We start from the raw sequence: 13,711 nt of genomic DNA, 5'->3' as shown, positions 1-13,711 counted from the left end.
AAAACTGAAAAACATATTTTTCGCTACTCCTCCCACAATTTTTGGACAATTGACACCAAAGTTTGCACAGAACATCTACCGACCCATACGGAAACAAATTTTTCGAAAGAATTTGGATACGACCATCGATAACGAAACGGTAGCGCTTTGAATATTTGTTGATTAGCTACGTTTTACGTTAATATTCATAAATCCAAAATCATAAGTCGGATCAAGTCCAAACTTTAGACATATGTTGGGGCTACCCTTAATTGCGTTCAATAAAATATTTGGAGAATTTCGCCACAAGGGGGCGCCATAAATTAGGAAATTTTATATCTCCTAATTGGCCAGAGGAATTTTCTTAAAACTCACGGTAAACCATCAAGGGGCATACACGAGTCTATAGAAAAAATATGGCCAAGAAATATTAATGTTTAAGGGACTTTTTAATAAAATTAGATTTTTTTTTTTCCGTCAAAGAAAAAAGGCGGGAATGTTAGCATGTCCATTGACATTACATTGTGCAATTAGCTCCGGCGGCCATTTTGTCAAGGCTGACAATCTGCTTTTGCTCATAACTCGCCAACCACACATCGCACATTAAAAAACTTGACATCCACTTGTTCTGTGAATTGAGCTGCATCGTTCCACCGTGGCACTTTCGCAAAATTCATCCGTAAACAGCGATACCTATACAACTCCCGCACCGAACATCCCACGGTCAAAAACTTTACATCCGCAGATTCCGCGGAGTGAGCGGCCGGCGCGGCGGTTGACGACGAGTCGCGTCGGAGGCTTGGCCCCCGGTAAAAACTGCTTGCAGTTCTAGTTATTATTATTATTAGGGGGCCAAGCCCGAGCAGGAGCTGGGACCGCGTTTTGCACAGCAACGCGGTTCCCAAGCCCTGCGGGGCTGGGAACCCTATTGTTTTAGTGGCGATTATTAGGGGGCCAAGCCCGAGCAGGAGCTGGGACCGCGTTTTGCACAGCAACGCGGTTCCCAAGCCCTGCGGGGCAGGGAACCCTATTGTTTTTGTAAGGATTGTTATTATTATTATTTTAATTTTTCTCCGAGTAAAAGTGGTGCTGCAGCCCAAACCGTAAAGGGTTGGGACATGCCACTTGCATGACTAGTTCAGACCCCTGGCCTCCCGGCCTACAACAAAATTCAGACATGCCGGCCACTAGGTGGCGCTACAACGAAGGAAAACGCGTTTGGGGTCATAACTCCCACACCGAACGTCCCACAGTCAAAAACTTTATATCCACAGATGCACTGGAGTCAGCTGCATCATTTGGCATAGGCCACGCCCATTTGCGATATTATAGATTTTTCGCAAAATCGCGAAAACTGCAAAACTGACTTTTCGTTACTCCTCCCACAATTTTTGGACAATTGACACCAGACTTTGCACAGAACATCTACCGACCCACACGGAAAGAAATCATTTGAAAGAATTGTGATCCGACCATGGATAACGAAACGGTAGCGTTTTAAATATGTGTTGATTAGCTACGTTTTACGAAAAAATTCATAAATCCAAAATCATAAGTCGGATCAAGTCCAAATTTTAGACATATGTTGGGGCTACCCTTAATTGCGTTCAATAAAAAATTTGGAGAATTTCGCCATAAGGGGGCGCCATAAATTAGGAAATTTTATATCTCCTAATTGGCCAGAGGAATTTTCTTAAAACTCACGGGAAACCATCAAGGGGCATACCCAAGTCTATATGAAAAATATGGCCAAGAAATAGTAATGTTTAAGGGACTTTTTAATAAAATTAGATTTTTTTTTTTCCGTCAAAGAAAAAAGGCGGGAATGTTAGCATGTCCATTGACATTACATTGTGCAATTAGCTCCGGCGGCCATTTTGTCAAGGCTGACAATCTGCTTTTGCTCATAACTCGCCAACCACACATCGCACATTAAAAAACTTGACATCCACTTGTTCTGTGAATTGAGCTGCATCGTTCCACCGTGGCACTTTCGCGAAATTCATCCGTAAACAGCGATACCTATACAACTCCCGCACCGAACATCCCACGGTCAAAAACTTTACATCCGCAGATTCTGCGGAGTGAGCGAACGGCGCGGCGGTTGACGACGAGTCGCGTCGGAGGCTTGGCCCCCGGTAAAAACTGCTTGCAGTTCTAGTTATTATTAGGGGGCCAAGCCCGAGCAGGAGCTGGGACCGCGTTTTGCACAGCAACGCGGTTCCCAAGCCCTGCGGGGCAGGGAACCCTATTGTTTTAGTGGCGATTATTATTATTATTAGGGGGCCAAGCCCGAGCAGGCTGGGACCGCTGTATGCAAAGCAACGCGGTTCCCAAGCCCTGCGGGGCAGGGAACCCTATTGTTTTTGTAAGGATTATTATTATTATTTGTACCTCCCTAAAACTGTGTCCACAGCCCAAACCGTAAAGGGTGCAGACATGCCAATTGCATGACTAGATCCAAGTCCGTCCGGACTACGCAGACAAAAATATTCAGACATGCCGGCCACTAGGTGGCGCTACACCAAAGAAAACGCGTTTGGGGCCATAACTCCCACACCGAAACTCCCACAGTCAAAAACTTTATATCCACAGATTCACTGGAGTCAGCTGCATCTTTTGGCATAGGCCACGCCCATTTCCGTATATATAGATTTTGCGCAAAATCGCGAAAACTGCAAAACTGATTTTTCGCTACTCCTCCCACAATTTTTCGACAATTGACACCAAAGTTTGCACAGAACATCTACCGACCCACACGGAAAAAAGTTATTCAAAAGAATTTTGATATGACCTTCGATGACGAAACGGTAGCGCTTTGAATATTTGAAAATTAGCTAACTGTTACTTCCTTGTACGTAAATATTCATAAGTCCAAAACTATACATCGGATCAAGTCAAAATTGTAGACATATGTTGGTGCTACCCTCAATTGCGTTCAATAAAAAAATTGGAAACTTTCGCCATAAGGGGGCGCCAAAAACACAAAAAGTATATATCTCGTCATCCAATTGAGCCTATTTCTATGCAACTTTTTTGCTTTTTGGTCTGTAACTCCCAAACCGAACATCCCACATTCAAAAACTTTACATCCCCGGATTCTGTGAAGTGAGCAGCCGGCGGCGCGGTCTGCGACGCCCGGGTCCCGAGTCGCGTCGGAGGCTTGGCCCCCGGTCAAAACTGCTTGCAGTTCTAGTTATTATTATTATTATTTGTACCTCCCTAAAACTGCGTGCACAGCCCAAACCGTAAAGGGTGCAGACATGCCAATTGCATGACTAGATCCAGGTCCGTCCGGACTACGCATACGACAAAAATTCAGACATGCCGGCCACTAGGTGGCGCTACAACGAAGGAAAACGCGTTTGGGGTCATAACTCCCACACCGAACGTCCCACAGTCAAAAACTTTATATCCACAGATGCACTGGAGTCAGCTGCATCATTTGGCATAGGCCACGCCCATTTGCGATATTATAAATTTTTCGCAAAATTGCGAAAACTGCAAAACATATTTTTCGCTACTCCTCCCATATTTCTTGGACAATTGACACCAAACTTTGCACAGAACATCTACCGACCCACACGGAAAAGATTTTTTTGAAAGAATTTTGATCCGACCATCGATAACAAAACGGTAGCGCTTTGAATATTTGTTGATTAGCTACGTTTTACGTAGAAATTCATAAATCCAAAATCATAAGTCGGATCAAGTCCAAATTTTAGACATATGTTGGGGCTACCCTTAATTGCGTTCAATAAAAGATTTGGAGAATTTCGCCATAAGGGGGCGCCATAAATTAGGAAATTTTATATCTCCTAATTGGCCAGAGGAAATTTCTTAAAACTCACGGGAAAGCATCAAGGGGCATACACGAGTCTATATAAAAAATATGGCCAAGAAATATTAATGTGTAAGGGACTTTTTAATAAAATTAGATATTTTTTTTTTCCGTCAAAGAAAAAAGGCGGGAATGTTAGCATGTCCATTGACATTACATTGTGCAATTAGCTCCGGCGGCCATTTTGTCAAGGCTGACAATCTACTTTTGCTCATAACTCGCCAACCACACATCGCACATTAAAAAACTTGACATGCACTTGTTCTGTGAATTGAGCTGCATCGTTCCACCGTGGCAGTTTCGCAAAATTCATCCATAAACAGCGATACCTATACAACTCCCGCACCGAACATCCCACGGTCAAAAACTTTACATCCACAGGTTCTGTGGAGTGAGCGGCAGGCACGGCGCTTGACGACGAGTTGCGTCGGAGGCTTGGCCCCCGGTAAAAACTGCTTGCAGTTCTAGTTATTAGGGGGCCAAGCCCGAGCAGGAGCTGGGACCGCGTTTTGCACAGCAACGCGGTTCCCAAGCCCTGCGGGGCAGGGAACCCTATTGTTTTTGTGGCGATTATTATTATTATTATTATTATTATACTTACCTCCCTAAAACTGCGTGCACAGCCCAAACCGTAAAGGGTGCAGACATGCCAATTGCATGACTAGATCCAGGTCCGTCCGGACTACGCATACGACAAAAATTCAGACATGCCGGCCACTAGGTGGCGCTACAACGAAGGAAAACGCTTTTTGGGTCATAACTCCCACACCGAACCTCCCACAGTCAAAAACTTTATATCCACAGATGCACTGGAGTCAGCTGCATCATTTGGCATAGGCCACGCCCATTTGCGATATTATAGATTTTTCGCAAAATCGCGAAAACTGAAAAACATATTTTTCGCTACTCCTCCCACAATTTTTGGACAATTGACACCAAAGTTTGCACAGAACATCTACCGACCCATACGGAAACAAATTTTTTGAAAGAATTTGGATACGACCATCGATAACGAAACGGTAGCGTTTTAAATATTTGTTGATTAGCTACGTTTTACGTAAAAATTCATAAATCCAAAATCATAAGTCGGATCAAGTCCAAATTTTAGACATATATTGGGGCTACCCTTAATTGCGTTCAATAAAAAAATTGGACATTTTCGCCATAAGGGGGCGCCATAAATTAGGAAATTTCATATCTCCTAATTGGCCAGAGGAAATTTCTTAAAACTCACGGGAAAGCATTAAGGGGCATACACGACTCTATATAAAAAATATGGCCAAGAAATATTAATGTGTAAGGGACTTTTTAATAAAATTAGATATTTTTTTTTTCCGTCAAAGAAAAAAGGCGGGAATGTTAGCATGTCCATTGACATTACATTGTGCAATTAGCTCCGGCGGCCATTTTGTCAAGGCTGACAATCTACTTTTGCTCATAACTCGCCAACCACACATCGCACATTAAAAAACTTGACATGCACTTGTTCTGTGAATTGAGCTGCATCGTTCCACCGTGGCAGTTTCGCGAAATTCATCCGTAAACAGCGATACCTATACAACTCCCGCACCGAACATCCCACGGTCAAAAACTTTACATCCGCAGATTCTGCGGAGTGAGCGGCCGGCGCGGCGGTTGACGACGAGTTGCGTCGGAGGCTTGGCCCCCGGTAAAAACTGCTTGCAGTTCTAGTTATTATTATTATTTGTACCTCCCTAAAACTGCGTGCACAGCCCAAACCGTAAAGGGTGCAGACATGCCAATTGCATGACTAGATCCAGGTCCGCCCGGACTACGCATACGACAAAAATTCAGACATGCCGGCCACTAGGTGGCGCTACAACGAAGGAAAACGCGTTTGGGGTCATAACTCCCACACCGAACGTCCCACAGTCAAAAACTTTATATCCACATATGGACTGGAGTCATCTGCATCATTTGGCATAGGCTACGCCCATTTGCGATAGTATAGATTTTTTGCAAAATCGCAAAAACTGCAAAACATATTTTTCTCTATTCCTCCCACAATTTTTGGACAATTGACACCAAAGTTTGCACAGAACATCTACCGACCCACACGGAAAAGAATCATTCGAAAGAATTTTGATCCGACCATCGATAACGAAACGGTAGCGTTTTAAATATTTGTTGATTAGCTACGTTTTACGTAAAAATTCATAAATCCAAAATCATAAGTCGGATCAAGTCCAAATTTTAGACATATATTGGGGCTACCCTTAATTGCGTTCAATAAAAAAATTGGACATTTTCGCCATAAGGGGGCGCCATAAATTAGGAAATTTCATATCTCCTAATTGGCCAGAGGAAATTTCTTAAAACTCACGGGAAAGCATTAAGGGGCATACACGACTCTATATAAAAAATATGGCCAAGAAATATTAATGTGTAAGGGACTTTTTAATAAAATTAGATATTTTTTTTTTTCGTCAAAGAAAAAAGGCGGGAATGTTAGCATGTCCATTGACATTACATTGTGCAATTAGCTCCGGCGGCCATTTTGTCAAGGCTGACAATCTACTTTTGCTCATAACTCGCCAACCACACATCGCACATTAAAAAACTTGACATGCACTTGTTCTGTGAATTTAGCTGCATCGTTCCACCGTGGCAGTTTCGCAAAATTCATCCATAAACAGCGATACCTATACAACTCCCGCACCGAACATCCCACGGTCAAAAACTTTACATCCACAGGTTCTGTGGAGTGAGCGGCAGGCACGGCGCTTGACGACGAGTTGCGTCGGAGGCTTGGCCCCCGGTAAAAACTGCTTGCAGTTCTAGTTATTAGGGGGCCAAGCCCGAGCAGGAGCTGGGACCGCGTTTTGCACAGCAACGCGGTTCCCAAGCCCTGCGGGGCAGGGAACCCTATTGTTTTTGTGGCGATTATTAGGGGGCCAAGCCCGAGCAGGAGCTGGGACCGCGTTTTGCACAGCAACGCGGTTCCCAAGCCCTGCGGGGCAGGGAACCCTATTGTTTTTGTAAGGATTTTTTTTATTATTATACTTACCCGCCTGAAAGTGTGTCCACAGCCCAAACCGTAAAGGGTGCAGACATGCCAATTGCATGACTAGATCCAGGTCCGTCCGGACTACGCATACAACAAAATTCAGACATGCCGGCCACTAGGTGGCGCTACACCAAAGAAAACGCGTTTGGGGCCATAACTCCCACACCGAACGTCCCACAGTCAAAAACTTTATATCCACATATTCACTGGAGTCAGCTGCATCATTTGGCATAGGCCACGCCCATTTGCGATATTATAGATTTTTTGCAAAATCGCGAAAACTGAAAAACATATTTTTCGCTACTCCTCCCACAATTTTTGGACAATTGACACCAAAGTTTGCACAGAACATCTACCGACCCACACGGAAAAAAATCATTCGAAAGAATTTTGATCCGACCATCGATAATGAAACGGTAGCGCTTTGAATATTTGTTGATTAGCTACGTTTTACGTAGAAATTCATAAATCCAAAATCATAAGTCGGATCAAGTCCAAATTTTAGACATATGTTGGGGCTACCCTTAATTGCGTTCAATAAAAAAATTGGACATTTTCGCCATAAGGGGGCGCCATAAATTAGGAAATTTCATATCTCCTAATTGGCCAGAGGAAATTTCTTAAAACTCACGGGAAAGCATCAAGGGGCATACACGAGTCTATATAAAAAATATGGCCAAGAAATAGTAATGTTTAAGGGACTTTTTAATAAAATTAGATTTTTTTTTTTCCGTCAAAGAAAAAAGGCGGGACTGTTAGCATGTCCATTGACATTACATTGTGCAATTAGCTCCGGCAGCCATTTTGTCAAGGCTGACAATTTACTTTTGCTCATAACTCGCCAACCAAACATCGCACATTAAAAAACTTGACATCCACTTGTTCTGTGAATTGAGCTGCATCGTTCCACCGTGGCAGTTTTTGCCAAATTCATCCATAAACAGCGATACCTATTGACGACGAGTTGCGTCGGAGGCTTGGCCCCCGGTCAAAACTGCTTGCAGTTCTAGTTAGGGGGCCAAGCCCGAGCAGGAGCTGGGACCGCGTTTTGCACAGCAACGCGGTTCCCAAGCCCTGCGGGGCAGGGAACCCTATTGTTTTTGTAAGGATTATTAGGGGGCCAAGCCCGAGCAGGAGCTGGGACCGCGTTTTGCACAGCAACGCGGTTCCCAAGCCCTGCGGGGCAGGGAACCCTATTGTTTTTGTGGCGATTATTATTATTAGGGGGCCAAGCCCGAGCAGGAGCTGGGACCGCGTTTTGCACAGCAACGCGGTTCCCAAGCCCTGCGGGGCAGGGAACCCTATTGTTTTTGTAAGGATTATTAGGGGGCCAAGCCCGAGCAGGAGCTGGGACCGCGTTTTGCACAGCAACGCGGTTCCCAAGCCCTGCGGGGCAGGGAACCCTATTGTTTTAGTGGCGATTATTATTCTTTTTATTTGTCTCGGAAAAACGGTGTAAAAGTGGTGCTGCAGCCCAAACCGTAAAGGGTTGGGACATGCCACTAGCATCATTAGTTCAGACCCCCGGCCTCTCAGCCTACAAAAAAATTCAGACATGCCGGCCACTAGGTGGCGCTACAACGAAGGAAAACGCGTTTGGGGTCATAACTCCCACACCGAACGTCCCACAGTCAAAAACTTTATATCCACATATGCACTGGAGTCAGCTGCATCATTTGGCATAGGCCACGCCCATTTGCGATATTATAGATTTTTCGCAAAATCGCAAAAACTGAAAAACATATTTTTCGCTACTCCTCCCACAATTTTTAGACAATTGACACCAAAGTTTGCACAGAACATCTACCGACCCACACGGTAAAAACTTGTGTAAAAGAATTTTGATCCGACCATGGATAACGAAACGGTAGCGTTTTAAATATTTGTTGATTAGCTACGTTTTACGAAAAAATTCATAAATCCAAAATCATAAGTCGGATCAAGTCCAAATTTTAGACATATGTTGGGGCTACCCTTAATTGCGTTCAATAAAAAAATTGGAAATTTTTGCCATAAGGGGGCGCCATAAATTAGGAAATTTCATATCTCCTAATTGGCCAGAGGAAATTTCTTAAAACTCACGGGAAACCATCAAGGGGCATACCCGAGTCTATATAAAAAATATGGCCAAGAAATATTAATGTGTAAGGGACTTTTTAATAAAATTAGATATTTTTTTTTTCCGTCAAAGAAAAAAGGCGGGAATGTTAGCATGTCCATTGACATTACATTGTGCAATTAGCTCCGGCGGCCATTTTGTCAAGGCTGACAATCTGCTTTTGCTCATAACTCGCCAACCACACATCGCACATTAAAAAACTTGACATCCACTTGTTCTGTGAATTGAGCTGCATCGTTCCACCGTGGCACTTTCGCGAAATTCATCCGTAAACAGCGATACCTATACAACTCCCGCACCGAACATCCCACGGTCAAAAGCTTTACATCCGCAGATTCCGCGGAGTGAGCGGCCGGCGCGGCGGTTGACGACGAGTTGCGTCGGAGGCTTGGCCCCCGGTAAAAACTGCTTGCAGTTCTAGTTATTATTATTATTAGGGGGCCAAGCCCGAGCAGGAGCTGGGACCGCGTTTTGCACAGCAACGCGGTTCCCAAGCCCTGCGGGGCAGGGAACCCTATTGTTTTTGTAAGGATTATTATTATTATTATTATTATTTGTCGCCGCTAGAACTGCGTGCACAGCCCAAACCGTAAAGGGTGCAGACATGCCAATTGCATGACTAGATCCAGGTCCGTGAATTTTCAGCATACAAAAAAATTCAGACATGCCGGCCACTAGGTGGCGCTACAACGAAGGAAAACGCGTTTGGGGTCATAACTCCCACACCGAGCGTCCCACAGTCAAAAACGTTATATCCACAGATGCACTGGAGTCAGCTGCATCATTTGGCATAGGCCACGCCCATTTGCGATATTATAGATTTTTCGCAAAATCGCGAAAACTGCAAAACATATTTTTCGCTACTCCTCCCATATTTTTTGGACAATTGACACCAAACTTTGCACAGAACATCTACCAACCCACACGAAAAAAAATCACGTAAAAGAATTTTGATCCGACCATCGATAACGAAACGGTAGCGTTTTAAATATTTGTTGATTAGCTACGTTTTACGAAAAAATTCATAAATCCAAAATCATAAGTCGGATCAAGTCCAAATTTTAGACATATGTTGGGGCTACCCTTATTTGCATTCAATAAAAAAATTGGACATTTTCGCCATAAGGGGGCGCCATAAATTAGGAAATTTCATATCTCCTAATTGGCCAGAGGAAATTTCTTAAAACTCACGGGAAACCATCAAGGGGCATACACGAGTCTATAGAAAAAATATGGCCAAGAAATAGTAATGTTTAAGGGACTTTTTAATAAAATTAGATTTTTTTTTTTCCGTCAAAGAAAAAAGGCGGGAATGTTAGCATGTCCATTGACATTACATTGTGCAATTAGCTCCGGCGGCCATTTTGTCAAGGCTGACAATCTACTTTTGCTCATAACTCGCCAACCACACATCGCACATTAAAAAACTTGACATGCACTTGTTCTGTGAATTGAGCTGCATCGTTCCACCGTGGCAGTTTCGCAAAATTCATCCGTAAACAGCGATACCTATACAACTCCCGCACCGAACATCCCACGGTCAAAAACTTTACATCCACAGGTTCCGTGGAGTGAGCGGCAGGCACGGCGCTTGACGACGAGTTGCGTCGGAGGCTTGGCCCCCGGTAAAAACTGCTTGCAGTTCTAGTTCTTTTTATTTTTCTCGGAAAAACGGTGTAATATTGGTGCTGCAGCCCAAACCGTAACGGGTTGGGACATGCCACTAGCATCATTAGTTCAGACCCCCGGCCTCTCAGCTGACCAAAAAAATCAGACACGCCGGCCACTAGTTGGCGCTACAACGAAGGAAAACGCGTTTGGGGTCATAACTCCCACACCGAACGTCCCACAGTCAAAAACTTTATATCCACATATTCACTGGAGTCAGCTGCATCATTTGGCATAGGCCACGCCCATTTGCGATATTATAGATTTTTCGCAAAATCGCAAAAACTGCAAAACATATTTTTCTCTATTCCTCCCACAATTTTTGGACAATTGACACCAAAGTTTGCACAGAACATCTACCGACCCACACGGAAAAGAATCATTCGAAAGAATTGTGATCCGACCATCGATAACGAAACGGTAGCGTTTTAAATATTTGTTGATTAGCTACGTTTTACGTAAAAATTCATAAATCCAAAATCATAAGTCGGATCAAGTCCAAATTTTAGACGTATATTGGGGCTACCCTTAATTGCGTTCAATAAAAAAATTGGACATTTTCGCCATAAGGGGGCGCCATAAATTAGGAAATTTCATATCTCCTAATTGGCCAGAGGAAATTTCTTAAAACTCACGGGAAAGCATCAAGGGGCATACACGACTCTATATAAAAAATATGGCCAACAAATATTAATGTGTAAGGGACTTTTTAATAAAATTAGATATTTTTTTTTTCCGTCAAAGAAAAAAGGCGGGAATGTTAGCATGTCCATTGACATTACATTGTGCAATTAGCTCCGGCGGCCATTTCGTCAAGGCTGACAATCTACTTTTGCTCATAACTCGCCAACCACACATCGCACATTAAAAAACTTGACATGCACTTGTTCTGTGAATTGAGCTGCATCGTTCCACCGTGGCAGTTTTGCCAAATTCATCCATAAACAGCGATACCTATACAACTCCCGCACCGAACATCCCACGGTCAAAAACTTTACATCCGCAGATTCTGCGGAGTGAGCGGCCGGCGCGGCGGTTGACGACGAGTTGCGTCGGAGGCTTGGCCCCCGGTAAAAACTGCTTGCAGTTCTAGTTAGGGGGCCAAGCCCGAGCAGGAGCTGGGACCGCGTTTTGCACAGCAACGCGGTTCCCAAGCCCTGCGGGGCAGGGAACCCTATTGTTTTTGTAAGGATTTTTAGGGGGCCAAGCCCGAGCAGGAGCTGGGACCGCGTTTTGCACAGCAACGCGGTTCCCAAGCCCTGCGGGGCAGGGAACCCTATTGTTTTTGTAAGGATTATTATTATTTGTCGCCGCTAGAACTGCGTGCACAGCCCAAACCGTAAAGGGTGCAGACATGCCAATTGCATGACTAGATCCAGGTCCGTGAATTCTCAGCATACAAAAAAATTCAGACATGCCGGCCACTAGGTGGCGCTACACCAAAGAAAACGCGTTTGGGGCCATAACTCCCACACCAAAACTCCCACAGTCAAAAACTTTATATGCACAGATTCACTGGAGTCAGCTGCATCTTTTGGCATAGGCCACGCCCATTTCCGTATATATAGATTTTTCGCAAAATCGCGAAAACTGAAAAAGTTATTTTTCGCTACTCCTCCCACAATTTCTGGACAATTGACACCAGACTTTGCACAGAACATCTACCGACCCACACGGAAAAAAGTTATTCGAAAGAATTTTGATACGACCTTCGATGACGAAACGGTAGCGCTTTGAATATTTGAAAATTAGCTCACAGTTACTTCCTTGTACGTAAATATTCATAAATCCAAAAGTATAAGTCGGATCAAGTCAAAATTTTAGACATATGTTGGTGCTACCCTTAATTGCGTTCAATAAAAAAATTGGACATTTTCGCCATAAGGGGGCGCCATAAATTAGGAAATATCTTATCTCCTAATTGGCCAGAGGAATTTTCTTAAAACTCACGGTAAAACATCAAGGGGCAAACACGAGTCTAAAGAAAAAATATGGCCAAGAAATAGTAATGTTTAAGGGACTTTTTAATAAAATTAGATTTTTTTTTTCCGTCAAAGAAAAAAGGCGGGAATGTTAGCATGTCCATTGACATTACATTGTGCAATTAGCTCCGGCGGCCATTTTGTCAAGGCTGACAATCTACTTTTGCTCATAACTCGCCAACCACACATCGCACATTAAAAAACTTGACATGCACTTGTTCTGTGAATTGAGCTGCATCGTTCCACCGTGGCAGTTTCGCCAAATTCATCCGTAAACAGCGATACCTATACAACTCCCGCACCGAACATCCCACGGTCAAAAACTTTACATCCGCAGATTCTGCGGAGTGAGCGGCCGGCGCGGCGGTTGACGACGAGTTGCGTCGGAGGCTTGGCCCCCGGTAAAAACTGCTTGCAGTTCTAGTTATTATTATTATTATTTGTAGTCATCTAAAACTGCGTGCACAGCCCAAACCGTAAAGGGCGCAGACATGCCAATTGCATGACTAGATCCAGGTCCGGGCCGTGTACGCATACAAAAAAATTCAGACATGCCGGCCACTAGGTGGCGCTACAACGAAGGAAAACGCGTTTGGGGTCATAACTCCCACACCGAACGTCCCACAGTCAAAAACTTTATATCCACATATGCACTGGAGTCAGCTGCATCATTTGGCATAGGCCACGCCCATTTGCGATATTATAGATTTTTCGCAAAATCGCGAAAACTGCAAAACTGACTTTTCGCTACTCCTCCCACAATTTTTGGACAATCGACACCAAACTTTGCACAGAACATCTACCGACCCACACGGAAAAAAATCACTTAAAATAATTTTGATCCGACCATCGATAACGAAACGGTAGCATTTTAAATATTTGTTGATTAGCTACGTTTTACGAAAAAATTCATAAATCCAAAATCATAAGTCGGATCAAGTCCAAATTTTAGACATATGTTGGGGCTACCCTTAATCGCGTTCAATAAAAAATTTGGAGAATTTTGCCATAAGGGGGCGCCATAAATTAGGAAATTTTATATCTCCTAATTGGCCAGAGGAAAATTCTTAAAAGTCACGGGAAACCATCAAGGG

This window comes from Ammodytes marinus (genome assembly GCF_949987685.1).
Source record: "Ammodytes marinus genome assembly, chromosome: 4".
Lineage (NCBI taxonomy): Eukaryota > Metazoa > Chordata > Actinopteri > Uranoscopiformes > Ammodytidae > Ammodytes > Ammodytes marinus.
This window is presented reverse-complemented; position numbering follows the sequence as displayed.